This window comes from Falco naumanni, chromosome 1 (genome assembly GCF_017639655.2).
Source record: "Falco naumanni isolate bFalNau1 chromosome 1, bFalNau1.pat, whole genome shotgun sequence".
Taxonomy (NCBI): domain Eukaryota; kingdom Metazoa; phylum Chordata; class Aves; order Falconiformes; family Falconidae; genus Falco; species Falco naumanni.
In genome coordinates, this window is record NC_054054.1 from 83,968,889 (window position 1) to 83,986,979 (window position 18,091).

At 38.0% G+C, this 18,091-nt stretch overlaps 1 protein-coding gene across 3 annotated transcripts in view; it reads right to left on the reverse strand.

Annotated features, from left to right (window-relative positions):
- Nucleotides 1-18,091, reverse strand: part of RIMBP2 (RIMS binding protein 2) — a 155,913-nt gene that overhangs the window by 133,257 nt on the left and 4,565 nt on the right. The gene's annotated exons all lie outside the window — the stretch shown is intronic.

An 18,091-nucleotide genomic window follows, 5' to 3' on the forward strand; every position in this document is an offset into this window, starting at 1 on the left:
AATCAATTTGCTTTGACTTCCCTATTCAGTTATATGAAGATTAGTTAAAGGATTTTCTTTTTCTCCAGCCTCCATCTGCATCCTGTATATGCGAAAGTATATAATTGATGATATGCAGGTCACATCTATCTTCCTCTTTGATCTGGTTAATGAAGTTGAGATTCACTGCAATTTTCTGCTTTCCATCGTTTAAGGAATGCAGTTACTTTGAAGACTCCTTGAAACTTACAATATTTTTTGTCATACCCAGATTCTATTTCTCCTGGATATCTTATTTCTTTATCACTGTCAGTATAAGCTGTTAATATAAATCTTCTGTCTAAAGGAATCTAGACTGACTGAGCTCCATAAACTTAAATTCCATCTTGAATTTGTATAGAAACTTTCCTAGAAAAGTTTTTTGCTCTCACTCTCTCTTACCCAAGCATCATGTATTTCTAACTACTGGTGCAAGCACAAGGGCAGCATTTAAACTATGACCTCACACACACTAGAATGGCTGAAAAGGCATCTCCATCAAGTTAATGGTTCAACTGGTAGGTCAGTACTGAAGCAGTTCAGGACACTACCCTTTCACTACCAGAAACAGTGACTGTACACATGTACATAAGCAGAAAGATGCTGCTTTTTCTCCAAGAGTTAGTGACAAGAGCAAGGTAACCAGGGCATATAACAGGAAAGGCCGAAGTTTAAGGCTGTGGCTGGCTCATGTATAATCTGTGCAATTCCTCAGAAAAAGGCCTTCCTAGCTAGCACATTCCCAGCTGCCTTTGTGCCCATGGATCCTCCTCTGCTCCATGGCCCCATTACTAAGACACTCATGAATGCAGGAAGTAAGAAACTGGTCAGCCTGACAAGATGCATTTAGCATATGACATCAACAAAATGCACCATGTCATGCACTAAATGACAAAGAAACAGCCATAGGTGAAAGAAAAGAATGAGGTTGATTTAGCTTGTGAAAGTCTCACTTCCATTGTGACAGATTTGAGAGGTCTGAAAATAGGTTCTGAAGCCCCTGTTTGGCCAGAGTTCTGGTACATTAAAGGGAGCACCACACCCCTCCAAGTGATTTGCTGCCCAGACTTGTACTGCCATTTCCTTCCTGGAGTAAGAGAACAATGCAACTAGAGGAATCGGAGTACAATCTTTACCCTTTACTCCACCTCTTTACCTTCCTCAGAGCATATTAGTGCACATTCTATTTTAGTTCTGCAAGAAAGCCATTAGTGCAAAAACTGGAATACAGGAATAAAAATAAATGAACAAAAAACCCCACACCACATCTGCAAGTTTCTTTACCTTGCATGTTCTGCTGGCAAGCTTAGGTAAGCAACTAAAGGGAAACTAAGAATGCTCCAGACAGTAAAGGTTAATATTGCTGTGGTATGGCTTGTTTTTGCACAGTGATTAGGCTCATTGCCAGCCTGATTCCTTCAACGTTTTAACTGTCTGCAATGTGAGTGATTACATTAATAAACTTCCAGTGCAGACAGCATGCTAAACTCCAGCCACTGTTCCTGTAGGAAGAGAAGTCTTTAAATACACTTTTTTCTTCTAAACTCTAAATAAAAAAGGCAAATCCTGGCCTGATTTTCTCAGGAAGAACCATTCCTTAGAAACCTTTGGCAATCTATTGATTCTCAGCAACATTTTGAGGAACGGGAAGATTCCCTGTCATCTGAAGAAACTTTTTTTTTCTTTATTTTTAAGGTTGTAGCAGCAGGTATAACATTCCTATCCATTACCTATCACAGATCTGAATAATTCAGATGCCAGTCACAGTATCCCTGCAAATCACATTTTGAAGACTTTAAGGCCAAAAGCATACACCTGTACTATTCAAGCTAAGACAGTAAATCAGCAACAATGACTTATAATCAAACACAAATTTAGCTCATCAGAAATCTTCAGGAAAACTCCAAAATAAAAAGCCCTAAGTGATCTGAGTTGCACACAACCCCAGTTTATCTTACAAGCTTGTACATTATTGAATAGGGCTGGGGAACAATTGGATCCTGTTATGTAACTAACAAAAAAGATCTTCATGTTTGGATAATAGGCAAAATGTTTGCTAGCAGCAGAAAGGGAGAGTTTTAAGCAATGTATTACAAGCCACACTGCTTCACTAATCTCTCTGAACCAACAACAATGAATACCTCTTTCAGCAACTGTAAAAGCTGCAGCTTACTTTTCTGCAACAGGAACAACTCCCTGCCAGCCCTAAATTTTGTCTTCTATCTCCAGTGTATCCAGAAAGGAGATAAAAGGAGTATTTGCAGAGTGAGTGAGAGGCAGTTACTATCTTGCTGTAGGGAACTACAAGCACCTGTTAAGCAGTCCATAAAAGTAGCTGTGCCTTTTTCACAAATGTTGTTTCATTACTTTACCCTCCACGACTACCAGTTATATACAGCAGTATATCAGTGCTGTAGTATTTTTCTGTTGGTGGTGGTGACGGATTTTAATGTCTACATCAGAAATGGTTGAAAACTGAAAACATTTCATATATATTTTACAGAAATCTACACATTTACCAAGTTTACTTAGAGGAGCAGGGATACAGTGTGGGTAGAACATCTAGGTTTCATTCTCAGCTCTGTCACTAAGTCATTGCAGAAACTTGGGGAAATCATGTGTCCTTCTAAACAAAATGTGGATAATAATCATTCCTACCAAACAGATGTCAGTAAGGCTTTGTTAATTAACGTCTGTAAGTACTTCAAAATCCCAAGATAAAAGACAAAGCACATCATATGAATCCATAAAACACACTAACATATCTATGGAATAACACATTTAATACTTCTTAACCACTGACCTGTGCTTGTAAAAGGCAATAAACACACTTGCATATACAGGGCCAGAAGCCAATACAAGCTAGGGACTCTGTACCTCCAAACCTTCTTGCACCTCACTGATGTGGAATCATTTAAACACTACCAGTATCAAACAAAATTGGCTGCAGACAAACATGCAGGTCAGGTACATAAACAACCTTATGACAAAAATAAGCCTGTTTTCTGTATGCTTAATCGTTTGCAACCTGATCTTCAGGTTGGGCTCCAGCTCTTTAATACTTCTGAAAACTGAAGAGATGGAAAGGGCAGCAGTAATCCATCATGACCAGTCCAAGTAACAAACATAAATCTAAAAGAATATAAAACAATGGCAAAAAGACCAACTTTTAACACAGAAAGTTTACCATAAATATTTACTGCCATGACCTTCTCTTGGTATCTTTATGGAGAAAAACTGAGTATCTATTAATAACTCATCCTACTTGAAGCAGATACATGAGAGGCTGTCACTCTGTCTTTAATTCTGTGCCTGCTCTCCCTCCTCCCTTCACATGACTATGGCATATATGTTTATTTTGCAACAAGTCTTATTTTTTCATTATTTTAACTTTAATGAATTTTTTCTGCTATATTTAGAGATGTAACTTCAATTTGCTCTTCACAGTTGAATCGAAGAAGTTGGCATTATATGCTACTCAGTTTAAACAGTATTTTGTACTGAAAGTTTCTTACAAATCTTTGTTCCAGAATCAGGCCCAGATGCCTTTTAGAAAGGAGTATTCACTGTATTAACTGACTGAAAGAAGGTCCCTTAAACTCTTGCTTACTTGAAGCAAAGGACCAAAAACACTACCACCAATAACATCCACCTAACAACGTCTCCAGCTGATCACTTTACTGAAAGCATCCCTGGAATATCCTGAAGTTTTTTCAAGGAAGTGGAAATCAAGACATGTTACTATGAGAAGCTGGCAACTACATACGCATGCAGGAGTTTTCTCTTTTGAAATGTGTGCACTGGGTGTCCATGGCCAGTTCTGGGAGCAGGGCTGCAGAGGCCTCTGTGAAGAGAGGCCAGGGCTGCCCCGTGCCAGATACAACCCACCACAATGATGATAAAGCACAGGCAAAAAACTTCTTGCATCAACTCATCCGGAGTTCTGCTTATGTGGGCCCCCAAGAACTGGCCTGAATTTAAGATGCAGGTAAACCCTACAGGTCTAAGCACAAGCTCTACTACAATTGTTGCTAGCCTTCCAAAGAAACTGTGAAAGCTTAAGGTATGTGGAGAGATGCGCTTACCAGTTATTCACAGTCTCTTCTGCAGAGACTGTTGATGCCTTGCATTTGGTTGGTTTGAAGACACATCACATTTTAAATTACCCTTACATGGCTGTTGGTGAGTTCTATCAACTGTTATGTCCTTTAAATCACTTCCCCATCTCTTCAATGTAATAACAGATGTTCCCCTCTGGGTTTGCTATTAAGGTGTTAAATTTCCCTGGATACTAAGCACCACCTCCTCTCCCCCATTTCATGACTGGCTTACATTTGGCATAAGCCCTAAGCAGGTACTCTTGAACAATACAAATACTAATGCAATGTATTTGGCAGTGAGAGATTAGGAGAAACCTGGGGCTTCCAGCACAGACATATCTTTTAGTTAGGAACTTTGCATTTTAAAATAGTCAGTAATCTACACTGACAAAAATACCACAGGCACCATGTAAAGATTGCAAAAGTAAAAGGGGGTTTCCTACACAAACAGCATTCATACAGCACTTTGAAGAAAGGGTTCATCGAGAATTAACGGAATTCAGACAGCGAACAGGTCCATGAAGCACTTAGATAAGGTAAAACAGAAGCTGCCTTAGACAGACAGATGCTACCAACAAATTACACTGAAAATGAACAGCTTTATAACATTTTTGAAAACTTCTATCATCTTGACAATCTTTTGGTGTTTGAATTGGAGCACTGAGCACTAAGTATATGCTTAACTTTCAACACTGTAAGAGGCAGAATTAGTTGTGAAATCAGACTATTACCTAGTTATTTTGTCACTGTTAGACTAGAAAGAATAAGCTCTTTTAAGTGTTCTTTCATAACATAAGCTGTCCAAACTCCTGGTTCATTCATAAGGCCCTTTCTTTTTGCTTGTTCCAGTTCATCTTTCTTGAACTTAAACCCTACACTGACACAAAATTGTAGACCTTTAACACATATGTTCAGTATTTCACAGTATATGTAAATTGTTTAAGTTATTCATGATGGAAATAATATGGCTTTTTTCTTGTATTTCTCTCCTTCCCTTTTAAATGTGTATGGTAATTTTAAGAGACATGCAACACAGAGAAGGATGTTGTGATAATTCCCCTGAAGGATTTACTTGACGTATGCATTATTTATGTAATAGTAGTCTATTATCAATCCAATAATGATGGATAGTGATAGTTAAATGTTCCTGTGGGACTTCACAGGCCTTATTCCATAAAGTAGATTTGATGGCACTATAAAATTCCAAATGTTACTTCTTCTCGTGCACACTTGTACTGGATTACAACAGTGGGATTCATGCACGTGAGAAAAGATTTACCACTTATCTCTAAAAGTTACACTGTACCAACCCATTGTGAAAGAAAACCTTTTCAGCCCTGAAGTTATTCCAATAAATTAAGAAATACTGATAATAGGAACAAAACAGACCTTTAAAAGCACTGCAGCTCACATTCATGCATTTATTCTTCGCAATTAATGCCAGCAATTAATGAATGTTCCAGATAATTAAAAAAAAAGAAATACACAGTGCTACATGCATCAAATCTGTATTTTTCTAAGAGCCATGACTGCTATGAAAATTCTGTCCTCCTGGAAATTATTACATACCATGAACAAAGATCATTTTTATTCTCAAGGCAAATTGGATGTCAAAGACAGTCCCATTTTGCTTACATGTGAATTTTAGTTTTGAAGGGGTAGCAGTCCACAAATTATAAGCTTACAGGAAGTTAAATTGTAGTATATTATTGAGGACAAAGGCAGGACCAATGACAAGGGGAATTGGGGAGGATACTGTCACTCATCAGTATTTAATAAAGAGCAATTTTGAACTCTGTATTAAATCGACCAAGCTATAACATACATAAAATGATTATAACATGCAAGTCTGGACAGGCACCAGGAGAACCCCTTCATACACATGGAAAATAAGTGGATGTTACCTTTTAATTCTGTAGGTTTATCATCAAGATTTCTTATTTACCTCACTCTATTTTCCATTCTGCCTTCTCACTGTGCTTTTTTTTAAGCCTCTCCACTTCTTCCTTCTTCACTCAGTTACCTGGGAAATCCTACAGCATCTGATGGAACTTCTACAAAGCACTAGTACACAGAGCTACAAAGCAGGCAAACTAGGCTGGTCCAAACCCTAAAAGAACACCAGTGCAAGTGAACACTTTGCTCCAGGTACCTTTCTACATGTACAAAAGACCTCTCTCCTTTGCAGAATAAAATGTATGTATTATTAATAATTTCTCTAAGGGGTTGCACGACATTATATATTTCAAACAGTAATTTCTTACAGGCGAGGGGACTAAAAACTAACCATGGCATTATAACCTCTCTAGAACCACAAATCCACTACCTCCAGTTCCTGAAAAAAAGTAAATTGAAAAATTAATCTCTGATTTTGGTTTTCCCTTATTGCAGATAAATAGTTTCTCCCTTTTTTAAAAAAAAAAATCCACAAACACTAATGTACATCAAGATTCTTTTCTAACGGCCATTCTTTGGGATTGTAAGGGAAAGGGATAGAAACGGACACACTAGATCAGATTCCAGACCATGCAGTCCAGGCTAAATTGGCTATCAGATGTTTAAGAATCAGGTACAAGAAAAAAAACATGGTAAATTCCTGTAGTATAATCTTTAGTGTCCTGCAGGGTCTGGAATAAGATATAATAAATAGAAACAAAACACCAAAGCACAAAGGGCTTAACATCCCCTCCAATCCAACTACAGCCCAGTTCCATCCACACATTACAGTATATAACTCAGACATATTGGGGAAAATTTCCTGTTACTTAGTTACAGGAAATCAGAGCTGAGCAAATATCATTTTCAATAGCAGCACAATCTCTTAATGCTGTGAAATAGAATTACATTAAAAATCAACAACATTTTTTGTCTAAATGTGCCAGTAACTTTTTACCTAACAGACTAAATTTTTGTTATACAAGCCAGAATATGGGGAAGGGAAAGATGACACATCAGCAAGTGGCTAAAAATTGGGGGAAAAGGAAGGAGAAGGAGGCTTCTCCTTTGTGCTCCCTCAAATGCTCTACCACTTTGTTGTGTCCATTTGTATACTTGGACTGACAGGCCTCTGAGAAGCATTCAGTGCCTCGCTCAATGAGGCTGATACTCAAGACCTGGCTAGCAGCTCTTCTTGCAGATCAGGAATAGGATATGCTCCAGTTTTTCAGTACCACTTCTAGTGTGACACACTTGTTGCATCAACGTTGGCAGTTGTGTTTAATGAAGCGTGGGTATTTATTTATTTACAATATACAAATATTATGTTTACAGCAATGTTTACTGCTCTCTGCTCGAGGCAGCTTTTCACAAAGAATCAATAAAACCACCTGAGCTCCACAGACACAAGTGTTACACCACTGGTGTCAGCAGTACAATGACCTCATTCACCATTTGATTCTTTTATCTCTTCTCATCATAGACAGCTTTTTAAAATTGTTCTGTCTTACTTGGAGACAATTTCCATAATCCATATATCAAGAAAAAAATATTTATTTACAAAACTTAAATCATTGGATGATAGAAATATCAGCAGCTTGGAGCTCTCTAGACTTCATTTCCTTTTAACAGTATTTACTAAAATTGAATAGAAATTTTTCAAAAGGAAAGCTAGAAAGGTTGCAAGCTAAGCATAAAAAAGGTTTATGGTTTATGCTAAGTAGTACCTATCAATATCAAAGCTACAAAAGTCTCATTTGCACCTAACAGCTGGGATCAATATCTACAAAGAAGTCACTGAACAGGGTTGCTTTACTCTGGCTACATGAGATACTTCACCTTTTGGAACTATGAGAAAAAAAAGTGTGACCTACCACCACTGTGGGAAATAAGCTTAAGTCCATTTGAGCCATGAGAGCTGTGAAGGATGCCTTCCAGATCCTCTCTCCCTTATCAACAGTGTTTATAAACATGTTACTCTTAAGTTTATAAAATCCATGCCCTGGTAGGCATCCTCAAGAAAAGACCTTCACAGCTACTGCTCCCTAACACTCAAGGTACCGTGGAACACAGATGGTTCAGATAGACAGACAATGGATTATTGCTGACAGTGCAAGAAAGTAATCATCTTCTATTGTAAATCTTCATGTTTTGTACCTTCATTTGCTTGAGTCAGCCACTTCTTGCATCCTGAAACAATTCAGGACAGAACTTGCCAGACTGACAGGTCTCTTCTCTTATGACTAAAGCACATTAACGGAAGAGGTCCAGATCTCGAAGAACTCATCTATGCATTTTATTAACAGAAACAACTGCCTTAATGAAGGTTTCTTTTAAAATACAAAAGCATTAACTGTACCCATCTGCCCTACCACACAAACACATAAATGCTTTACAGTTGCTTCTTTGTTCTCATCGTAATTCATCAGGCAGCCAATAACCATAACACAGCAGTGTTAATTGTACCTACTTAATCTTCAAATAAGCCAAAGCTACCAAAATCATGGGGAGTGTACGGTACATACATTTGTAGAGATGCTTTAAGACTGTTGAGCAATAGAGAGCCCTTCCAGCAATGAAACATTTGTCGCTTCAGTATAAGCAGTAGGTAAGCAGGCAGCCATCAGAGGAATAGACAAACTAACTATAGCCACCATGATTTATGATAGCAGTGATTTTTAAAAAAATTAATAAATTCACAAACTCTTTACGATGAGTAGCACAAAAGCAGTCAGTTAATCTGAAGTGAAACAAAAGAAAGCCTGGTTTTAGATCAATACTTCCCCCTCCCTCCTTCTTACACAACATTTAATTAAGAGAAGCAGTACAATGGATGACAGGTCGGACAGGACTCTGCAAACAATTTCCATAGATTTGCATTGACCCTGGTGAATGATCTGGGGCAAATAAACCTGAAGCACATTGAAAATTTCTCATCTGCAAAATGGACAGGATGATATCAACTATCATCCTTAAGCACTTTGTAAAGAGCTCTGACTGAAAATTGCTATTGCAACCTACGAGCTACACTAGAACAAAATGTACACTCACACAATCACAGATTTCAGTAAGAAATCATAAACTTGAAAATCTGACTTCATTAAAAAAAAGAACAAACCGCACACTCAAAATTTCATCCAGTTGCTCCTAGTTTCTAACTGCAACTTTTGTTGCAAGGCTACAGCAGCTCATTGCCGCTTTATCTGCTAGGAAGGCTCAGTGGCAGAAAGATCTCCTGTGAGTTACTTGAGAACACACAGCATCTCAAAATGTCAGCCACAAAAAAGACCCAGCCTCCAAGGCCCATATCCTGGCCAGGAAATAAAAATTAGACTTACTTTCTTCAGGACCAGAGATAGTCCATCAACAGTGGAGTGTTTCAGCTGCATTGGATAGTGTATAAATACATTTTAGGCAGCAAACATGTATAACTGTATACAAAGTAGAACCAAAAGATGGTGCTAGTTTCAGAAAAAGCAAGAGGAGCTATTATTCTATGAGTGGATACATTGCTGTCATTTATAAAAGTGCTCCTTTTGCAAAACAGCACCCTAATTAATTGCATGCATTAAAAATTGATCATCCCTTCAAAGCATTTTTTTAAACCTCAGTATTGATTTATGGTTTCATTTTGCATAATGCACCAGAGCCCGATAAAGATCCATAGGAGTTGAAGAGGTGGGGGGACAGACTGAGAAGTTTTCTATGTTTGTTCTGTACTCTGTTCACTTCAGAACTAAAATGAACAAACTCAGGAAAACAGAAAGGATCCTGGCATACTGCATTTAATATTCATTTGATCATTACCTGGCATGCCAGAGTGTTTAAATCCAACCCCTCCCCTCTTCTACCCTGCAGGAAAGGCAGACAGTGCAGACTGCAAAGCATTTCAGGGAAATAAGACAATTGGCCTGACAACTCAGGGCACAAAGCTTGTGCCAGAACAAACCATCCACAAGATTTCTACAGTCATTGTACATAAAAAACCTGATCAGACCGAGCCTTATGTCAGGCCCAGTATGACACAAGCACATTTTCCCAAACTACTTAAAGGTTATGTAATAGAGATCTGCAGAGCATTAGCAGTCACATGACACATCCCACTAAGATTTCAAACTGCCACCTACAAAATTTAATTAGCAAGTGGTAAACAAGAGAGAAAGGAAGAAATACACTCCTGGAATTGACAGAGAATATTCTTATATTCTAAACGATATGCAGAATTGGAGGCAGGGAAGTAGGGAGAACGGGAAGGAGGATTTAACAAATAGCTGAAACTGTGACTGTCACAGAAGAGGGAAAATGCAGTTAACAGGACAGATTCAAACAATATTGCTTGTTACAAGTGACAACTGTGAGCTTCATCTATCTGAATTCTAAGCACCATTAACTCTATTCATCTTCAGTAAAAGTTTAGCCCATTAGCACACTCCCTGAGATACTATGCTAAGCTATCCCTCCTGGTGTAAACTGGCACAGATCTTTAAAAGTCCCTGCTGATTTCTATCAGAGAAAATGTTTGAGTTGGACAATGTACTTACTAAAGATGCACTTTCCATGTCAGTGAGAAGGCACTGTGATATTCTATACAGGAGTAACAAGTAACAATTTTCAACTATGTAAGAAGGAGGTACAGAAATATTCAGCAGGAGCTGAAATGGTGGAGCCCCAGCATAAATTCCTGATTCTGGAGGAATTTGGTCTTGATTTAGGGTTTTTCTAAGCCAACCTGAACTAGTTAACCTGGCACAAAAAGGGCTTATTCTCCTTCCAAAATCAGCACAAGGGAGTATTACTGTCATTTCCCCCCCACGTATCCAGTGTAAAAACTTAATGGAAGCTGACTATAAAAATTATTTATGCTCTCCAGCAAATAATAATAAAAAATAAATAAGTCAGTCTAGTCCCAAGGGGGGTGGAGCATGGAAGGAAAGGGGTGCATACGCTGAGGGCCTGTCAGCCCACTGTGCTCAGATCAGGTCTTAAGGAAGGTATCACACTGAACAGTTTGCTAAAGGATGATCTTTAACAAAAAAAAGGAAAAAAAATTCTAATTGTCATTAGGTGAGAACAAAGAAAAGAGACTGTGCCATTCTATTATATTTGCAATGCCTTCCCCTTGATTCTACACGGTACTATCATGCACTGCTGCTGCTTGTTAATCAACATCAAACATTTGGCATAGTCATACTTAACTGCCTTAGAAACCAAGTGTTACACTGTTCGTAACAAAAAAAAATAAAACTCTGTGACAATTAAAACAAATTAAAAATCAGACCTACGGTTTCACTTCCTCTGTCTGGACTTTTGCACTATAAATGTTTCTACCATACCACTGCCACTCAGGGAAATCAGGCTCTTCACTCCAAACTGAACATACCCATGACCATAATGGAAAGGTTAGCAAATCAAATGTTATTCCACAAAGCTCACAATCAGTTCATATTCTTCTGACGCTTGGAAATATTTCTTGATAAATCAGTAACACGCAATGCAGACTGTCAAGTAATTTTTAAGTTGCATATAGAAGCCTCCATTGGGATTTAGCACCTTGATGGAGAAAACAGTCATTGGTCTGAAGATGTCATTTTCTAAGCAGATAAAAGATGTAGGATGTAGTGGAAAGGATTAATTATCATTCCCATTTACAGAAAAGAGAACAGAGCCCAAGACATACTAAGTGCTTTGCCCAAGGCCATTCAGTGAATCTGTGGCAGAGCTGGAAGTCACACTCTGATTTCCTTGTAAGTGCCACAAAACAAGCACAAGTCGAAGTGTTGAGCACAAACCTGTAAGCCACTAATTTCCCTCACGAAATTACCAATGACAGGTGGCTTTACAATCATACTTTACAGAATGAACATGACTCTAACATGTTATTTAACAAGATGGTTACAGTTAGCAAAGAAACCCTCAGTGACCACATTCAAAACTCAGTGTCAACCAGCTGCTCCAGAAGGTCATTAACTGTTCTCACAGGGTACTGTTACTACTACCATTTCCCAAGAGCCCACTCTGTGCAAATAAGCCTGAAAAAAGCCCTGTTTTTCACTGGTGAACAGAAACTGGTTTCATGACATACTTCTTTGAAGAAGCTGCATTTTTCCAGCACTGTGGCTACATTCCAATTCTATTTTTAATCATGATATCAGTATATATTTTTCAATTCTAATGGCAATAAGCAAATGTTACTGTCAGCAGTGCTTCATGACAATTCCAGTCTGTGGTGGACAGTCAGCTTAGAACATCAACAGTCACAAGAAAGACATTTTCAGGTGTTTTCCAGAAAATCTTAAGTAGATTTCAGTTGCTTAGTACTATGCATGGAAAGATTTTCAAAATGATAGAGGGGAATGTTATCTGTATAGCTTGCCACTCAGTGAGAGAGCTCACTGGACATGACAAGCTAATGATATGAAAGAAGGAAACAAAGGATTTACAAAAAAATCCACTTTAGCATGAAGCTTTTGTGAAAGACTAAATAAAAAATAAATCCCAGGAAAAAATGTTATGACTAACATATTTCAGCTAGTCTGACTTTTTTTGTAGTAATGACAAGGGCCTATAACAATTTCAATTAAATGAAAACCAGCCTTGACTCTCAAACCATACTTCATTCAATGTAAGTACTGAAAGGACAGGACAGTGATGCATGACTGACTGGTTTCTTATTTCAGAATAAAGTCAGTGTGATTCTGGGTATCTGATTTTGATATGTGGTGGGGCATTTGACACGCATAAAGGAAACTCCTTCATATCAGAGGTTACTAATTATCCAGTGATCATAGGCGTCTTATTTCTCCTACTCCTGGCAATCCAGAAAGCCTCAGACTTTTGTAATAAGCTATTACCAGAATGAACACTGTTGTGCTTATACATTCATTTCATATTCAGTATCACACAGCTATCTAAACTACAATAAGTATATACATTAACACATATCTAAATAGAATGAGCTGACAGTCAAAAAGATACATATTTTGTATATATGCAAAAGTACATACCTAGCTTGCTGTCAGTATGAGGTTGGGCACATACAAAGATGCTTAAGATTTCTGAGCTTGTAATTGTCAGTTAACTAAAGCAGCATGCATCAGCTATTCAGATCATTTTCATGCAGAAATCTGTGGCACTGCACTGTCCCATATTTTGTTCCATTTCACTTTTCCTATCCCTAAAAACCATGTGTCATTTTAAAGCTGCAATGTGGTTACAATTCTAGAAAATTCAACATACTACATGTCTCTGAAAGGTGCTCCAGGTACACTCAAATATATAAAGTTGTATGCAATAACACTGCACCTCTGTTCACTGCCTCCAGTATACAGTCATGTTGTATGTTAGCAGGCTGGAACCCGTTCAGGTATATAGCTGTAAAAATCACGGTTGCTCTCTCGTCTGCAGGCAGCATGGCCACTTCACTAGTTTCATTTAGAGTAGGTCTTTTTCCTATAAAAATGGAAGCAATATGCAACAAAGCCACTGTTCAGGACCACCAGATCTCTTTACAAAAATAATCAAGTCACCTAAAAAACACCCAGCACTGTCCTTTAAGGTCCTCGAAGTAATGCATATGTATCTCAAAGGATATCACTGTAGATACATTGTATCTACAGTGTTGAATCCTGGCTGACATCTGTAAGATTTGATCTGAATTGCCTTCCTCATTTGTCAGTAGGGTAGACTTGAAAGCCCTCCTCTAATAAAAAAATTAACACCAAAAAAGCTGGAATGTAAAGTGACTACATTAAGTTTCCTATCAGTTCATGTATACTGTTATTTTTTATTGTATTGAATTTATGAAGATAGTTTAATTTGCTCTACCGCTTGGTCTGTGTTTTAATATTTCATGCTGTTTTCTGAAGGCAGCTCTTCTACCTTGCTAAGCAATAGTCCTTATTTGTATTTTGATGATGGCAATCATAGTATTCTTCCCCTCAGCATACTTGGTGCAATTAATGTTAAGATCAATAGCTTTGATTTTAAGTATTTCTTCAAAATATATCCAATCACTTAAGGAGCAGACTCTGTATTTACTAGATGCAGTGACAAGATTCATTAATAAGTTATTCTGCTGAGTTATTTTTTATATAAACTCTGCATCACTACCTGTACTGGACAAAAAAGCCCAGTGTTTTACTGCTAAAATAACAGAGAGCAGTAGCTTAAAAAGAAAACCCAAAGCCTTCATATGCATGTAGATTTTCCTCAGTTAAAACTGTACTAAGACCATGTACAACTGTAATGTCGACCATCACATTACTCTTGGAAAGACATACCTTCTCTGCCCAATGATATAAGCAATAGCCAGTCTTGAAAAGAGGTTAATAAAAAAACCTGCAGTATCCCCTGTAATACTGAGCACAGCATACTGGTATGTGCTAACTAATTAACTGGTATTTATATGCATATGCTGAAATAAAATATTATTCTTTTCCACATACATAACATACTTCCCACAAATACTGCTATGTATAGTGTGCCAACATATATGTATACAGATGCAGCTGCAGAAGATCTCTCCCTTCTACCAAAAAAGGATCAGATTTACTTGCAATTAGTTTAATTCAGCATTAGATGCCAGACAAATACCAATGTAATTTCATTTAAAATATCTCTATGGAAGACTAGCCACATTGATGACTTTACCATGACATGACAATATACATCTGCAAAGCAAACAGATACTGTGAATCTGCACCAGGCTGGGGGGGGGGGGGGGGGGGGGGGGGGGGGGAGGAGGGCGGCAGAGAGCTGCTAGCCAGCACGATTACTAACTTTGCCCACAAACACTAATACAGAAAAGAAACATGGCACCATCGAACCTGTCTATATACTATTTATTTTATTGGACATCTTAAAAGTGACTGGAAAATTACATCAGATTAAACATCAATAGGAGCGAGGATGGAATAATCTAGCAAGAGTTTAATCCCTTTACCTAGTGCTGATGCACAATACTAACACATTTTATTATTCCAAGCAGCACCTAGAAGAAAAGATCCAGTGAAGGGCATCACCAAATTGCAGCAGAATAATAAAGTTTGGCTGCCTCCAATAAGAGTTACTGCTGCATTACTGCTAACTAAAAAGAGGATTCTTCCACACACACACTTAGAAATCTTCAGCCCTCCCACCCTCATTTGGCCCATAAAGCATTTAACAGAAATAGCTATTTTTAGAAAGGGTGAAATCTCAGCATACCTTCAAATCAAGTGCTTCCGATGTTCAGCAAGATCATTGCCGAGAGAGAACTGCAGTCTACTGTGTCAAATTACAACCTTGTAGAGAAAGGCAGCAGCGTCGGCAGCAGCAGCATTGGTGTGTTTGCACTGCTAGTATTCAGGCTAGAAATGATTCATTAGTTGTCTGCAGGGAGGCAGGGTGAAAAAGAGAGAGCAAGCATCATCGGCCATGCAGCAGCTGCCAGAGCCTATGAAACAGCAGTGCTCACACACACATACGCACACAAAGATGGCTTTCCCTATTTGCCAGTTTCTCTTTCACATAGTATTAACCCTGACACAGCAGCAGGGAGCACGGTCAGGAGCTGACAAGCAGCAAGTGGGATCGCAGCAAGGATGTGTTTCGGGAAGGGGAGTGGAGTGGGGGTGGGGGGGCGTCAAGGAGGGAGGCGGGTGTTGGGAGATTTTATTTTACCTCCAAGTAATGCTATCACAGGATCTTCTCAGTAGGTCATCTGTGGCCTACTGGCACGAACCAATGAACTGTAAATGTGAGCTGCAATTTTTTTTCACTCTCAAGCCTGCCCAATGGAAGGCTTAGAAACTCGAATACAGAAGGGTATTAAGACAGATTACCTGGAGCATCCTAACCATTCTGTCTTTCCTCTTCTCAAGAAAACTGTATACAATATATTGACACAAAATTTCCAAGTATGCAACGACCACCTCCCCAGCAGCTAGAGGGAGACACTGCAAAGGGATAGACGGAAAGATTTTAAATAAATATTTTTTTTAAAAAATCTGGCTTTAATCTTTTCCCACCCCCTGTTTTTTCCTCCCAGCAAAGGTGATCTGAATCACAGAATCTGACCACTTTGCAAGTGCATTCACCACAATGTAACTGAATTCTCAAGGCTGATGAAGGTTAAATTATCAAGAAAACATATAAAGTTATGTTGACTGGAACGTCTAGATTTTCCTTTCAGTATTTAACAGGGGAAGGAAGTACTGCACTCTCAGGGCACTATATATTTTACTGAATTCTGTTAAAAGTGCCTGCAGAAATACATCTTTCAATTTAATAATGTCTCCCTACATTAATTTACAGTTCCTTTTCAAATATCAGTCTTCACAGTTTTACTAACAGGAATAATGAGGAAGAGGAGGAGAATTTTCAGAAAAGTCTGGCATTAACAAAAGGAGCCAGATTTCCCCCAAAGCCTAATAGTTCTTTATGAGGTTGAAGTGCCTGGTCAATATCCTGATCTTTAGGAACTGTCAGCATCAGATGCTTCACTGGAAGGTATTAGAAGCCATGGAAGAGGGACTCACCAGGTGATCTCTTTCTCAAGTTTTGTCTTATCTGGATTGCCAGTCCACGGTAAATTTGCACCTTGAACCATGATGCTTACTAAACAGCTAAGCAATTCTTCTGAAATGGCATTGCCTATATTTCTGATATTCTAGTTCCCAAGCATCTATCTATTTGAGCACCTTATTAAGATCGTTACCTCTAAAGCTTCCAGCACCACCGAGTACCACCACTCTCACTTGCATGAAAAGCATTTATCTTCAGAGGTCTAGAATTCAAGTATAGTGCAGAGTATCACAGTGTAGTCTTCAAAGTAACTGATTGCTTCTGAAAAATCTTTCCCTCATTATACAAATGAAACAGATAAAAATCTGATCCTTGGTTCTGTAACACTGAAAAAAACCAAAAACTGAGGAAAAGGGTTATAAACAATGTGTGGTTTCTTTCCTGAAGGTCTGTCTTGGCACATTCTAGAAAGATTACAGTTTTCTGAATGGAAAGACCAAAATCTAAAAATAAGGTATCCAAGACAACTCTTTTGTGCAAATCTGAGCCTCAAATGACCTCCCCTGAGATTACTCATCACTGTAGCGGGAACAACAAAACTCTGGTATTTTCAGAGAGAAAAGCTGTTCCTACTCAGGATCATATGTTCTTTCCCAGATTAGATTATGGCTTTGATTGTCAGGCAAGTGCACTCCTACTTCTATAACATGTTTATGGCATAAATTGTTTTCATCTTTTTTTTAAGAAAGTCTAATTTTGGCAAGTTAGATTTTTTTTTTCCCTCTCAGTTGAGCTACATGCAAGCTTCACATCCAAATGTTCCTTCTGACCATGACTATATCAGCACTTACCATACCGTGCTTCAGCAACAAATACAGATCTGTAGCACATGACACAAAGTGATACCAGAAGAATCCAGTTGACACATTTTGGAAATCTATCTTGCCTAGGCTAGAGACTACACGAACGTATCGGTTACTTTATGTGTATTTGTACAAACCAAACAAAAATTTGCTAAGCCAACTTGATACTTGAAAATAAGTCAGATCACTGTAGAATGACATTATTAATGCAGTACACTGAACCAAACCAACCCTTCTCATTCTTTTTCATAGGCAGATTCAAAACATGGATATCCGTACATGTGTGTGTGTGTACATATTTATGTATAAAATATGTAAATTATAATGAACTTTCTGGAAATCTTGTTTTAAAATATGTAAAGTTATATGAATAAATTAAGTCACTCTGAAAAGAAAACAGCAACAAATACTTTTAATTATTGGCAGAGATTCACTGCTATGAAGATTTTAAAACATATCTTCTATGTCAAGTAAACATTTAGAAACTCGAGTCATCAAAACTTGACATATGCAACTTCTGCCACAGTTGATGAGAACTCACCTTTTACTGGAACTGTTAACAGTCACAACATTGTTAACATAAAAAGTTTATTATTAATGTGGTAGTTTATATGACCAAGTATCAGCATCAAGCATCTAGCTTGACAGCAATTTTTGCCTGTTCAGGGCAGA